Raw genomic sequence first — 14886 nt, 5'->3', positions numbered from 1 at the left:
ACACTTTTTGACTGCCAGCAAGTTAAAAATCCATCAGGACAAAAAGATTTGAATGAATACACAATTTACTGTTGGTCTGTAAGATATTATTTAGTGAAATTCCTCTTTAGAGTCATAAATTGAATGTGTGTTGTGCCCTCTGAACAATGAATCATGAGATTCATGGTATTTGTGGAGACTAAAAAAAAAAGGAAGCCTAAGGCTCAGCTGTATGCATAGCCTCAATCTAAAAAATAGTAACAAGGAGAGAATAGAACAATGCACCTTTTAAAAACATTCGAAATTAGATAAAGATAGTGAGCAGCTCAGATTCAATTTGCTGGCTGACATTGCAAGTTAAATGAAAGCAGATGAGGAAAGAATATTGGATAGATATTAAACATTTACTACAGTAGGAATAACATTCCATGGCTTAAACTTGTTTATAAAAAATACCATGAGTTTGAGCACACACAAATAATAGTAGAAAATAAAAAAGGTTATAAAGCATCATAGATTAATTATACTATAATTGCTCTCTATAGGAATAAACATATAGGAAAAATGAAATATGTGGACATTATAAAACTCAATGTTATGTTTGGTAGTAATGTTCTTGAAACTGTACTAAAAATTCAGAGACATTCTGGAGAAAACAAAAGACACTGAGAATCAAAAAACCCAGGGAAAAAGAGATTATGCATGGTAAGAATGGTTTCAACCACAGAAATTGCTGAAAATTTTGGAGTAAATTTCTCCAGTAATCATTCTATCTGAATCATAGACTTCACTTTTCTCAAATACTCTGCCAAGTAAAGCAGAAAAATCAACTCTTCTTGAGCAGTTTGTTGTTGCATTAAGTATACAAGCAATAAAAGTAAAAAAAAATTATCAACCCATGTGCTTGGATCCAAAAAATTCCAGTAATAGCAGCACCATGATCAAATTTACTTGATTATGACAAAAGCAGCCCACTCAGGAGCTGATATTGTAAAGACACTGCCACATGTTGTAAAACAGAGAACATTATCAAGAGTTCATACCAAGAATGTAGTGTGGATTTCTGCCAAGCATGACCTACATGAATCATGCCATTAGTCTTTGGCACAATACAATCTCTGATTCTTCTTGCTTTTAACCTTGCTCAGCCTTTCCTGTTGCTTCAGCAAATAAAATTTGGTCTACGTCTGTAAGCATTAACATCAATTGAAGAAACAGTACAAAGTACAAAGCCTTGTAAAAATAAATTTAGTACATTTTCAATCATCTTTGATTAGTATCTAATTTTAAAATGGAATATAGCAAAAAATGTCTTAACTAAGCAAGTTATGTGTAACACACTTAATAATTAGCTAAAATGTGAGAGTGTAGATGTACCATACAAAGGGTACCAAAAACATGAACTCTAGTTCACCCTGCCTTCAAAGTTCTGGATTTTTAAATCAAAATTCCATATATTCAAAATGTGTAGAAATGTAATACCCTTCACACAACTGCCAAATTAATGTTTCTAAAGCCCTCTTCTCTAGCCTGGCTCCCCAATCTTACCTACAGCAAAGCGGACGACTCTTTTGGTCCAGGTTCAATATTCTTTGACACTCTGGCTTTGTGACCTAGGATATTACTTACTGTCTTTAAATTCCACTTTTCTACTTTATAGAGAGGGCCTTGTAGTAGTTTTTGTCTGAGTGTTAGATAAGGTAATGAATGTGAAGGCAGCCAACTGCCTGACACAGTTTAAATACTCAGTAGAGTGAGTTCCTACAATGCTATATTGATGGCCAGGCACAAACCTAGGGAACACTCTTGACTCCTCCTTTTTTCAAGTCCTGATTAGATATGATTGGTTTCTAAGTCCCACTGATTTTAACTCCTTACCATCTTTCAAAGCTATTTCCTCTGTCCCTGCCCAATATCACTGCTTTGCTGTAGATTCTGTTGTCTGGCCCATGAGCTATCGCAATTGTCTCCCCATCTCCAGCTCCAAGGCCTTTCCTCCATATCTAGTTTCCATAATGTAGTTTAGTCCTATAGAATGTTTCAGTCATACAGAAATTGGCTCATATCACTTCCCTTAAAGAAAAACTGTAAAATCACTAAGACAACACAAGAGCCTTCTGAGATCAAGCTCCTGAGTGGTTTCCAGCCTCATTTCTTGTCATTCTCTGTTTTAGCAGTATATAAACCAATAGCATTGACTTATGATTGAGCTCAGTTAAGAAAGAATATGTTGAACATTTAAACCTGTTTGACTACTCAGTTTATTCATGCTGAGTTTTGGGGTTTTTTTAATGATCTTATTTATTCGTTTATTTATCTTTAGCTACTGGGAAAAGGAGTATAAAGCCAAGCTTTTTACTGTAAACATTCTTGGCGAAGAATGTCCCTCCAAAAATATTTTTATTGCTACCACTTGTACAGACATAACTTCTTTTTTATTTAAAAATATGTAATCTTAATTTTTACTTCAACCCAAATATATCAGAATTATACAAAATAATCAATCTATCTGCCAAATGAGATAAACATTCTCATTAATTCATAAGGACACTTTATGTTTAACTTAAATTGGTTTCTTCTAAACTTAATCTTCCAACAGGCTTTTCCTCAATGACCTCATTGTTTTAAAACAAAATGAAATCAAAATCAATTTCTAAGAGCCATTATCTCTCACTAGTAAACATTAAAAAGACTATGCCACAGACTTTCAAGATGACTCAATAAGTGGAGTGTCAAGAATGTTTGAACCTCAACAAAATCACAAACTGTATTGCTTATCACACTTTCTAAATATCATTTTTCCTTTGATCTACTCTTCCATTTTTACTGATTCTCTAAAGCTGGTTGACAAATAAAATATCTTTCCTATCAAAAGGAAACAAATGTTCACTTAGTCCAATATTCTCATGATAATTCTAACTTATACACTGAGTATTTGTAACATCCCAGGCACTCAACAGCATTTCTTTTGGCTCTAATAATAACCCTGTGAGTTAGGTGGTACTATTATTGACCTTTTATGGATGAGAAGTACCTGAGCAAAGATTTTAAATGTATAAGTTTATGAGACTCCATTGTCCATGCTCTTTCCATTATGGAATCTTCCACTTAGGTTTGTTTCCGTCTTACACGGGTGTAATAGGAACACACGTGGGTTAGCCATTCCGCACTCTCCCTCTGACTGTTGGTGAGCTCTTCAGTGCATCGACCACCAGAAATTACTCATGTAGTCACTCAATACATTGTATGAAATGAAAGAACAAGCAAAACATATGTAAGAAAGACAATTTCACTCTGACGGTCTTTAAAAAGAAAGGATGCCTTTGTATACATAATTCATCTCTAAGCCGTATATTTAAAGATAAATATCATCAGGATGGTCTTGTAAATATTGTCTTTTGAAAACACTTCCAGCACACAGAAGGTTTCCTGAAAAATTCTTCATTTACCCTTAAATTTATCATGTTTTGTTTTTGTAGAAAAGACTTGCCAACTATGTTTTTTATTTTTATTTTATTTTTTGGTAACCTTGATTAATAAGGTTATGTACATTTCAGGTGTACAACTTTATAATACATTATCTGTATATTCTATTGTGTGCTCATCATCCAAAGTCTAGTCTCCTTCTGTCATCACATTTGACCACCTTGCCAAATATGTTTTTGATACATTTTCTGTGGTGGGATCATATAGCTACAACCACAAGCTCTACAGCTGTGGTCAAAACAGCTAGGAGGTAGGCAAGTGGAGATCAAACAATGAAAAAAAATTAGTACATACACTCTGATCCTATATCTGAAAGTAAGCACCTCAAGCCTGGTCTTTAAAATGTTTCTCTTACTGTATTTCTGTACCTGAAGAAAACATATATACAAATACCTCTCTCTCTATATATATAGTGTAAAATTATTGAATATAATGGGTTGTTTTCAGTTTCTTTTATTATAAATTGTTTCTCCCCCACCCTATTTTTCTCTTAAGAGTTAAGGGCATTTTGAAGGCAGAATGTTAACAGCTGAAACAGTCTGGTTTAAAAGAAGTCGTAGTGGATGAAAGGATAGCAAGCAATTTGCCCATGAAGTGAATTTCAAATTAACTACCATATACTAGCAAAATGTCTGAATTTTAATTCACTGCTTAAATGTTTAAAATATAAGAATATACATCAAGTCATAACATACATATTTTTAAACCACAGGATCCCTTTAAGATTACTTCCAAAAGATCATATATTCTGTTATTCTTCCATAAGAAAAATTCATTTTAAATTCATTCATCTGGACAGAATGAAATTTTTCTTTTTATTAACTCCAGATACTCTTCAGTACTGAATTTCAAACAAAATATTTTCACATGGAAAACTACTGGGAGACATCTACATATTCTTTTGAATTTATACTTCATATAGGATTTGTAATTGATCCTTGAAAATTACACTAGGGTTATGAGAATGTGGCAAGAAACTGCACAGTCAGACATTTGTGAACTTCCTTGTGTTGATGTATATGTTCATCCACCTGAGTTCGGGAACCTTGTAGCCAACCTGGAATCCGATTTGATTAGGCAACCAGCTGGCTGGCTTTGAGGCCTCTCCAGATAGAAGGCTAGGGGACTTGGGGGAGTGTGAACCCTGAGAAAGACATTTCACAGAAAAATGAAGCAAAAAAAAATTAGGTCATGAGTACAGAACAACCAAAAAAAAAAAGGTCGGCAGGGTAGCAAATGTACAATGTGGAAAGTAAAATGAAACAAAGAAAAAGTCTAAAAGTAATTAGGAAAACTTCCAGTTCCTTTCACGGGAGGCCTTGGGGGAAATTCTTTATCATGCCTAATGACAAGTAACCTACACAGAGTCAGAAAACTAAAAGTGAAAGGTTTATCCTAAACTGGTTGAAACAATAATGGAAGTTTACATTTTATCACTGAGCAATACATTCCCTTAGGAACAGAGACCCACTCACCCAATTTTTAATTCCATGAGGGATCACACAATACTTGTTTTTTCCCTTGCGTGCAGGGTGTGGCTCTGTCTCCACCCAATAGGTCCTCAGTTAAGGGTAGCCAAATGATGGGTTAGAGACAGCACCTTTAATTAAACTGTCTCTGACATCAGACATTCAAAGTATGTATACTGTATTTTTTAAAACTGATGATTAATGTTGTTGATACTAATTTGAATGTGTAGATGTAGTGTTTTATATTGGATGTCCTACAGTTTTGATTTCGTAAGGAAAACCCTTATGACTAATAATATAACTGAAACATAACATGTGCCATGCTGACTTCCATGATTCTATCTATACCAAGTCATGTAGTTTTCACAGTAACTGTATTAGGTAACTGCGAATATTTTCCTCAGTGAAAACAGGAGAAAACTGAGACAAAGTGACATCCTACGCTTCATTAGTTGTTTAACTGGCAACGGAACTCAAACAGTTTTACATTTGTGTCCAAATAATAACATATGAGTACATAAGTTTTGCAGTTGCAAGTAAGGTTTTTATGGTGATGAATGTTGGAGAGAGTCTTATCACCCCTGATGCATTATTTGAGTAGAAAACCTGCTCTAAATTATTTCTACTAATCACTTTTCCATTTTCTTAATGATGTAACACTTAATATGCAAGTCCTTTCCTCCCTAGGGCCCTTGTTGCACAATTCTGGAGTACCCTGCCTATGTTCAAACCCAGGCCTTTCTCCTTATTACCCGTGTGACTTTAGCTGGTGCTTATGTCCTTTAGGCCTCATTTCTTCATGTGTAGTACAGGGATAAGAACCACATCCCATGTATCTCTCAATCCAAGAGAGTGCTAGCACAAATTAAACCAGTTAATTCATATAAAGTACTTAGAATAGTCGTGAAGTAAGCATGACATACATGCCAGTTATTGCAATTTTCCTTGTTGTTAGGCAGTCCTCTAATTATCTCATTCTCCTTTCTTCCAATTCTCTGTGGACCTTACATTTCAGAGGAGTGCACACAATGTTAAAGGAAAACAATAGGCTCCTTTAGTTTTTAGAAAAAGGGATAGATGCAATGGGGGAAATATAAGCACAGTTAGAAATGTTAAAATACTGTAACATAATTATGACATCTTTTTCTCTATCTAAACAAGCAGTTAAATTGTTCCAAGGTGCACATACCACAAATATTCAACTTTTTAAAAAACTTAAAAAAAGACAAACTTTATGCTGTCCTGACAGCCAAACCCCATACCAGAATCATCAATAGCAGCTTATTAACTTCATCCTTTTCAGATGACTTGAAAGGTTTAAACAACAGAAGAAAGGAAAAGTCAGTTTATTTAGAGCAGTGAAATTTAGGACTTGGCAGCCATTCCATTTATGAAGGTATCTGGGGAGGTACATTTACTAAAAACTGTTTAAAAAACACAAAATAAACATTTTTTAAAGGCAGTGAGAGAAGGAAAAGCAATAACAGAATCTCCCGAACTTTCATGGCTATTTGGAAATTTGCTGACAACAGAAGCTTTTCAGCTGTGATCACAAATAGCGAGAATCTGATTTTAAGCTTCAGTCCTCAACAACAAAAAATATTCAACATTCTCTGCAACAGTGCTCACAGGCACCTCGGAACTTGTGCTAACTGCGAGACGTACTTCTCAAGTAATATATGATGGCATGGAATCAAGGAGAAAATAATTTGTACACCAAATACAAGTGGACACAGTAATGAGACAGAAGGACTTATTTAAACTGGAAAGCCCCAGACACAGAATAAATAAGCATTTTGGCAGTGGAGACTGGGACAGACATGAGTGCATGTGGATTTGAGAATGTGCTTCCCTGCCGGAAATCATTCAATTATCAAAATTCTTCCCCCCTGAGACTTCCAAACAGAAATCTTGGCCTGTGCTCAAATATTAAACATCAATGATGTTCTCCTGATGTTTAAAGAAGAGAGGAAAGGCTGTGGTCTCTGTTAGTTTTTAAAGAAGCAGTTGTGAGAAAACGCTGAATAGATTTTGGAAAAAAATAAATGATATTGCCATCAGCTTCCAGCTTTATTTTTCCAGGAAAAAGGAAAGCAGTTCTAGCCACTCTTATTTCTCCTTTGAGATAAATGATCCCTTGTTTACTTTGATGGTGGCTTAGTAGATTTATTCAACCGTTTAACAAATATTTATTGGATGTCTACTGTGTGCTAGACATCTTGAAAATTTTTCCGGTGTAAGGGTAAAATTCTCAAGTGCAAGGAAAAATTCTCAGGTGACATAGTTTATGTCTAAGAGAGGCAAGATTTTAGAGCAGAAGACAGAAAGATAATTGCAATTTTTTAGTATGAATTGTGGAAAGATCAAACAAAAGGCTGATAGGGTAATAGAATAATGCTTTCTGTAGAGTAGATGTGGAGTGGGGAGTTGGGATTTTTATGACAAGCCTGATAGAAAATTATTGAAAGGTTTTTAAAAAGGGACATTGTGATTCCATGTATAAAGATAATTTCAGCTACTGATTGAAGAGGTGTATTAGAGGTGAAAGCAGGAAGGGCTGCCAGCATTTGTTGTAATGATCCAGGCAAAAACATGAGGTGGCTTATTTAAGGGGATGACAAAATAGACTGAGATCAAACCTCCAATGCAAGCAATAGTTTGGAAAGCCAACAGCACTTGCTGCTGAAAAATTGGGTGTGGAGAGAGATGGAGAGGCAAGGATTTTAGATGACTCCTAGATTTCTAGCTCCATAACTGAATTTCTAGTATTTTGTGTTGTATTTACACCAGAACCTCAAACCTTATTCATCTTGTAATGGAGAGGTCTGCAGTTATGTTGTTCTGTTCACTGAAGGGCTGTAAGGTTTTAAGATCAGTCAAGCTTGGGAGAAAGGGGGAAGAAATGTGGTTCCATTTTAAACATTTTATCTTAGACTCTTTTGAATAGTGGAGAAATACGTTTATAGGTATATCAAATACTATTAAGAATCCACCCATTACTTTCTTTTTTTTGTTTCTATCAGAACTTGTTTTGTGTGGTTACAATGTATTTAGCTTAAACAAAATATAGCAAACTTAAACAAACTACTGTTACTGCTCTTAAAGTATATTTATTTATTTATATGTGCATTTGTGTATTTATTAAAACAACATTCAGAACTATGACAGTTGGATTATATAGGTCAATAAGCTGGGTAACAACATTTTGTATTAAAACTACATGTGACCCCAAAATTCAAAACTTCTTGAGACAATCTCAAGGTGATTATGAAGAAACAACCAAAACATTTTGTGAAATGGGAACTATAGATTCCTCATAATGTATACTTGGACGAACAATGAATATTCGGATTTTGAAGCTTTTTGGTTAACAAGTATTTCATTAGTGCATGGTCACATCTTTGAAATTATTAATCACAAAATGATTATACAATCGCATGTGTACTGGGTAAAATACCCCCAACCCCCCAACAGAGTTCGTGTCTGCCCGGCCCTGTCAATCAGATCTTATTTGGATGCAGGTTCTTGTCTATGGAATCGAGTTAAGATTAGGTCAGACTGAATTAGGGTAGATATCCTATGACTAGTGTTCTTATAAGAAGAGAGGATTTTGACACACACATGCAAAATACACAGAGGGAAAGTTCCTGTGAAGATAAAGGTGGAGATTAGCCTCATGCTAACCAAGGGTTGCCTGCGACCCTCAGAATCTAAAAAGGCAAGGAAGGGCTCTTCCCTGGAACCTGGAGGGAGCATGGCACCTTGGTCACCTTCACTCTCAATGCTTTGCCTCCAGAAGTGTGAGTGAGAAAAATTTCTGTTGTTTTTAAGCCACACAGTTTATGAGAACACGTTATGGCAGCTCTAGGAAAATAATAGAGCTTGTAGCAATAATTTAAATTTGATAATCATTTTGTGTATCAGTTATTGTGTTAAGTGAAAGTTTAAGAGAAAAATGTCTTATCAAGATTAAGATCCTGTTCATATAATAAATACCAAAAGAAGGCCGTCTTATTTGAAATTTTTATAACCAGTTTATAAATCACATAATACACCTTGAAAAGAAGTACATACCCACACATACGCAAACATCTCATGAATCTACTGCTTTTCACATTTGCTCTGCAGGGAGATAACTTACACTGAACTCTTTTCCTTGTCTGTCAAACCTACTGGGCCATGAAACTGGCTGGCAACACTCAGCTAACCTTACAAGTGTGACCTAACTTATGTCAGAACAGTGGGAACTGAGCATATGTTGCATGCTTTCTAAACTAAAAAATATAGTCACGCTTATTAATGCACTGCAGAAATATGCACAACGTTGTTTCTATCTACAAAGTACCAGCACAGTCATTAGTGCAATGAGATGATTATTGCGCAGAACAAAAAGAAATTGATCAACTAAATTCTCTAATATTTTAATAATCCACATTAGTGTCAGAGTGCACTGCCAGGCAGAGTCAGAGGGATGTTTGCATGGTAACATGGTCCCTAACAGACTCCAGATGTGTCATTAGAAGATCCCGGGGAAAGCTCCCAATAGTTTGGGCATTAAGAGTGTTTCCACACTAAGGTAAACATCCTCTGGAATGAATAAAAAAGGTTATTCTTTGTACTCACAAGGGCTTATTTAATTTTTACAATACTAAGAATGTGTTTTGATTCATCACCTAACATTTTAGAAGTAATGGCATTGAAGAAGGGGAATGGGCTTCTGGGCCTAGGTCACTTGCTGCACTTCTGGCTACTTTTAGTTTGGTGACAGAATAATGGATGCTTTTTATGTTCCTTCAGTTTAATATGGCCTCCAGCACTTGAAAAATCTCTTCAACACCAGTTAGAACAAGAATAAACAAAACCAACATTAAAAGTTACAGGCACAAGACAAACAGCTGGCCTTCGGGCCGGCTCTTCCTAAGATGGGAAACTCCTGCCAGTGGCAAACCTTAACAAAGAAGAGAAGGAGAGAGAGGATAGCACAGCGCTCCCCCCACTCTTCCATAATCATGAGCGCTCTTAATATAACTGAGTAACTCATGTGTAAGCCATATGGATTTTTTTCAAGTGATTAAGGCCAAGTGTGACTGTATAATGATTCCAATTCTGCCACTTGTCCCATTATTTGGTTTGTGTCGCAGTGTGGTTTAACCTCCCTGCAATTCATTTTTTTTCCTAGTGTGTCTTGTGAGGAATACAAATCCACCTGGCACGAATTCTCTGAGTGACTTCTTTTTATTTTATTTATTAGTTTTCTAAAAGGCCTGTCTTGACTCTAAAGTGGCATCCAGCCCTGGAAAATCATTCTAATATATGCTCAGATTAGTTCTATCTGAAATGAATGAAATGGATTATTGTTAAAACCCCTGATCATTCAATCATACCTTTATTCACAGGGTATGAGATCAATAATATTATCTCGGATATGAACAATATTTTTTTTTCATTTTATACACTTCCTGTCAGCTCACATTAGCCCTAAATACTGTTTTGTATAATAGGAACTTCTGAGTCTATCTTTCTGGCTTCTTTCTTCCATTTGGGTTGCTTATTTAGGCTTTTCAGTGTTTTTGGTATACATAATCTATTTTTGCTTCTTCCAGTCCTTGACAAACATCTTTTCTCCCCCATAAAAAGGAGACACACACACACATACACAATCAGACTATTACTGTTGTTGCTCTAGCACGGTTGGATGACTGAAACAAGACAGTAACTAACAGAGATAATATTTGGTCCAGTAAACCTGGGGAATCAGAAGAGACATGGGTTATTTTGACATAAAACAGAGTACCATCATACACAAACTGTACAGCAATAAACTGAAAGAAGGCTTAATTTTAAGTACCAGGTATCTCCTTAATTAGATAGCCTTGGAGAAGTCTCCTTCACTATCAGAAACTCTCTCATCAGAGGCAAGCATTTCCCAGTAAGTTACGTTACCCTCCACATCTGTTGGGCAATGTTATCATCCATCTTACATACCAAAGTGAGAAATCAGACTAATTGAACTGTGTGAACATCACCTACATGAAACCGGAATGGAAAAATATTTCTCGTCTCACTACTCTCCATAGCCTTAAGGAGAATGGTATTGCTCTTATAGTTGAATTTACTGCTGAGCTAAGTAATTTTCTGAGTCAACAAGTAACAGCAGCATTTAGGCAATCTATTTGGATTGTCAATACAATAGCATGAATACAAGCAGAATAAACTTTACATTTTAATCATTACTGTCACTGTGTTTCCACGTCAGTAGAAATGAGTAGCTGTTCTGAAAGTATAGGCACACACACACGCACACACAATCTTTTGTAGTGGTAGTGTATGAAGGAAGGTTACAGTAGTCAGAATGTAGGCTCAGACATTGCATAATGTCAAATATTAATCATTAATCAAACCCTACAACACCCCCACCCGACAGCAGGAAGAAGTACATTAAGAGAATTACTTTCCCGTAAGTGAGGTAACATCTGCTTCAAAGCTGGGTTAGGATGGAGTCTGGACCATCTCCTCAGCAAGGTCTGTTCATGTGGAATATAACAGAGCATGCAGTTTAGCCTGAGGGCTCTTTCAGGACTTGCAGCGCATAATTTGGAAAAAAATCGTAATAAAGCAAGCACATCAGTGTTTTGCATTGAGTAAAGACTTCTAAGGAAAAAATACCTACACACAATTTCCATTCCAATTTTTCCCCCTTTTTATCCATGAATCATGATGATAACAAACATTTAAGAACAAGGGTCCTTCTATCTACACCTTGAAATAATGACTTTCTGGATTTCCTTTTGGAACTTTGTGTAAAAGCAAAACAATACTTCCTAATTAGAAATAATGCCTCTTTCCTCACGGCATGTAGACACATGGTACATATGCTTATTACCAAACACACATTTTTAAGCATTTTCATTAGACAAAGCTTGAAGAAATAATGAGTGAAAACGGCCTGAGCACCTCAATCCAGTTGATTAAAATCAAGGTGAACTAGTTACAGGGTAGAATTAATAAACATTGTGCATTATGTGATTGAAAAAAGTGGATTCCTCAATAAAACAGGAGTGGGGAGAAATAAAAATATCAACATTTTAATGACATATGAGATATTTTTCTTAAGATAGGTAAGTCAGTAAAAACTAAGAAAATAATAACAGGACCTTGCACTGACACTGAATTTGTGAACACATCTACATTTCTATCAAGATATATGGTGAACTCATGAAACTTCAATTTGTAAAATGCCTTATAATTTAAAAAGTACTTTACATCTACTCATTTCTGTGACTTTCATTGTTATGACAATCTTGTAAGGAAGGGAACAAGATTGTTATGACGATCTTGCAAGGTGTCAGTGTCTTAATTTTTAAAACAGGAACTAGGCATGTTCCTTTCTCAGTAACCACTCCATATCACTCTGGCACAGGGGCTCGGGTTGTGCCTTCTATTGAGCCGTGAGCTTCTAAGTGTAATTAGAATATGTCTTAGTCACTTCTTAGTCTCTAAAGTTTAACTGGAAGTGTGGTACTTGGTAGTTAGTAGTTTCAGTTAATGATCAATAAACAGTGTTACTTGCAGGCAAAATTGGTCTTTTTATTAATAGATTATGTCCTCAAGACATAGTCTATGGCCTATCACATATACTGCCATTTCCCAGAAAATAGCTTTGAGATGATGTCTTTTGTAATGTTCCTTAAACCCTCAGGGAGAATAGCACATTAGTAAACAAATGCTAAAGGTGAGATGAAATAAATTGAGCTTATTTAAACATATTTTTAGACTCTCTGAGACCTTGGGCAACTAGTGACATAGCGGGTGAACTTGATTTTTGGACCTGTGATTGATTTTTATTAAATCCAGTGTGTGACAGGAAAAAAGGAATTTATCATAGTTCAGGGGGAAAATCTTTAAAGGCCTCCTCACTGGCTAAAAATATCAAGTGGAAGACAAAAGTACAAATTGAAGTTGACTCTCTGGGGCCATGGTAGGGTAAATGAGCAGATCTTGAAATGATAATGGAAACCAGAACTGCCACTCGTTTAGCCAGCCTGGGAATCTGACTGCCACAGATCCCGAGTTTGTGCCCCTCCATCATGGAAGTCCCTCTACCTCTGATCCAATTTTGGTTAGCCTTGCCTAGGATAACACCTTTCATTTCCTGCAGCTCACACAGTTCACACAAGTTGTTCACATTCCATGCGCTCATTTGATCCTATAATGGTCTGAAGTAAGATAGAAAAGGAACATTGCCTTCATTTTATTTTAAAAAGAAAGAGGCTTAGGAAGATCGAGTTGACTTCCATAAGGTCACCTGACAAGGGAGTTGATGAACTGATATTGGAACAGTGTTTTCTTTAATCTTACTACACCATGACATGCTTGAATGCTTCTTTTCGCCAAGAGCTGATAACCAGAATCATTCTCCTAAACCACAAATGCTGACAAGAATAAGAAATTAGGGTAGGAAAATGGCCTCTTCAGATCCAGGCCATTTCTTTATTTGAGTTAAAACTTCTGATGCAAATGACAATTTTGTTTAGCAACAGAGGCATGACTGAAATACCAGGTAGACACGAGATGACATTAGCCTTTGCTTTGTGTCTCACTCTGACTAAGTTGGGTCTTTTTCTGCCTTGAAATGTGCTAGCCATCTCTAAATATTTAGCTACAACAGCTTCAACCAGATGCTAAATTAAATGGAAACATTTAGGAATTTGTTATTCTCCTGGAACTAAGAAGTCATTTCACACTGTCACTGTACTTCCATCTACAATTTGACTTCCTTTTGTATTTTATCTTTGTTGTTGTTTCAATCACTTAATGTTTTACCCAAATGCCATTAGTTAAATATTTTCTCCTCAGAAATATTATGGGGTATACATGTGAAATATGTTTTAACTCATTAATGCATAAGAAATATATATATATATTTACATTTTGAAATTAGGATAAATTTACAGATGTACTTAGTAGTTTCTCTATTTAAAAGGTTGAAAATATAATGTATTTCTTATTCTTTTTCTCCTTCAACTCGTCTTAATCTGCTTTAGGTGTATTGGACAAATCTCAATTTGTTTTTGAGTATCAAAGAGCACACTAACCTTTCTTTTTGTTGTCCATTTTAATACTAATATTTTGTGTATTGAGCTACTGTAGCACCAAGGGAGAAACAAATCTTAAGAATGAATTCCTCCCAAAATTCTTCATTACCTTGGCTTAAAGTACACTTTTGAAATTCAATAATTCAACCCCTTAGGCTATGGCTTAATCTCTTAAATATCCTATTTCCATTGGGAGATACCAAATACAGATGACCAAAAAGTTTGTCATTTTAAATTGTCAAAGACCCCAAAATCAAACCTGTCTTGAATGACTGTACATGTTGAGATGACACTACAGCATTGGGCAACCTTCTGTAGGTGGAGGCTGCTGAGAACATTAGTCTACCACCTAAAACCCCAGCTAAGAATGGTAATCACATGAACACATTTGCTATAACAATTATGCCAAATATGTCATATTAGAGAGTGGTGGGGGGGTGGAGAAAAGTGTCCTTGAACAACAATTAAAAAAAAAAGGATCTGATGTCGTATGGAGATGTTTTTCTTGAATGGTAGAGAAAAAAATGTAGAGCCAAAAATTTGTGAACTTTGCATCTCAGCCCTCAACTTTTATTAAAAGAAAAATTGGTTTTATAATTTCCCAGTTTCTCTGTACACTAACCTTTACTCCTATTAATAAAGCATGAGAATCTGCTATACCTCAGTCTCTGAAGAAGGTAATCAATGAAGAGAATAGTGTTTAAGAAGATTTTTTCAATTGTAGAATGAATTTATAAAATTACTTTATCGAAGGTATTTTGTTTTAGGGTTGTGAAGCCTGATACTAATCTAATTACACTCTTTCTTCAACAGTTTATCAAACTTTATGAAAGCTTAAAAATACATGATAAAAAAGA

The sequence above is a fragment of the Artibeus jamaicensis genome, unplaced genomic scaffold (assembly GCF_021234435.1).
Source record: "Artibeus jamaicensis isolate MK-2021 breed Jamaican fruit bat unplaced genomic scaffold, CSHL_Jam_final contig_466, whole genome shotgun sequence".
Taxonomy (NCBI): Eukaryota; Metazoa; Chordata; class Mammalia; order Chiroptera; family Phyllostomidae; genus Artibeus; species Artibeus jamaicensis.
Note: the sequence above shows the minus strand (reverse complement) of the source record.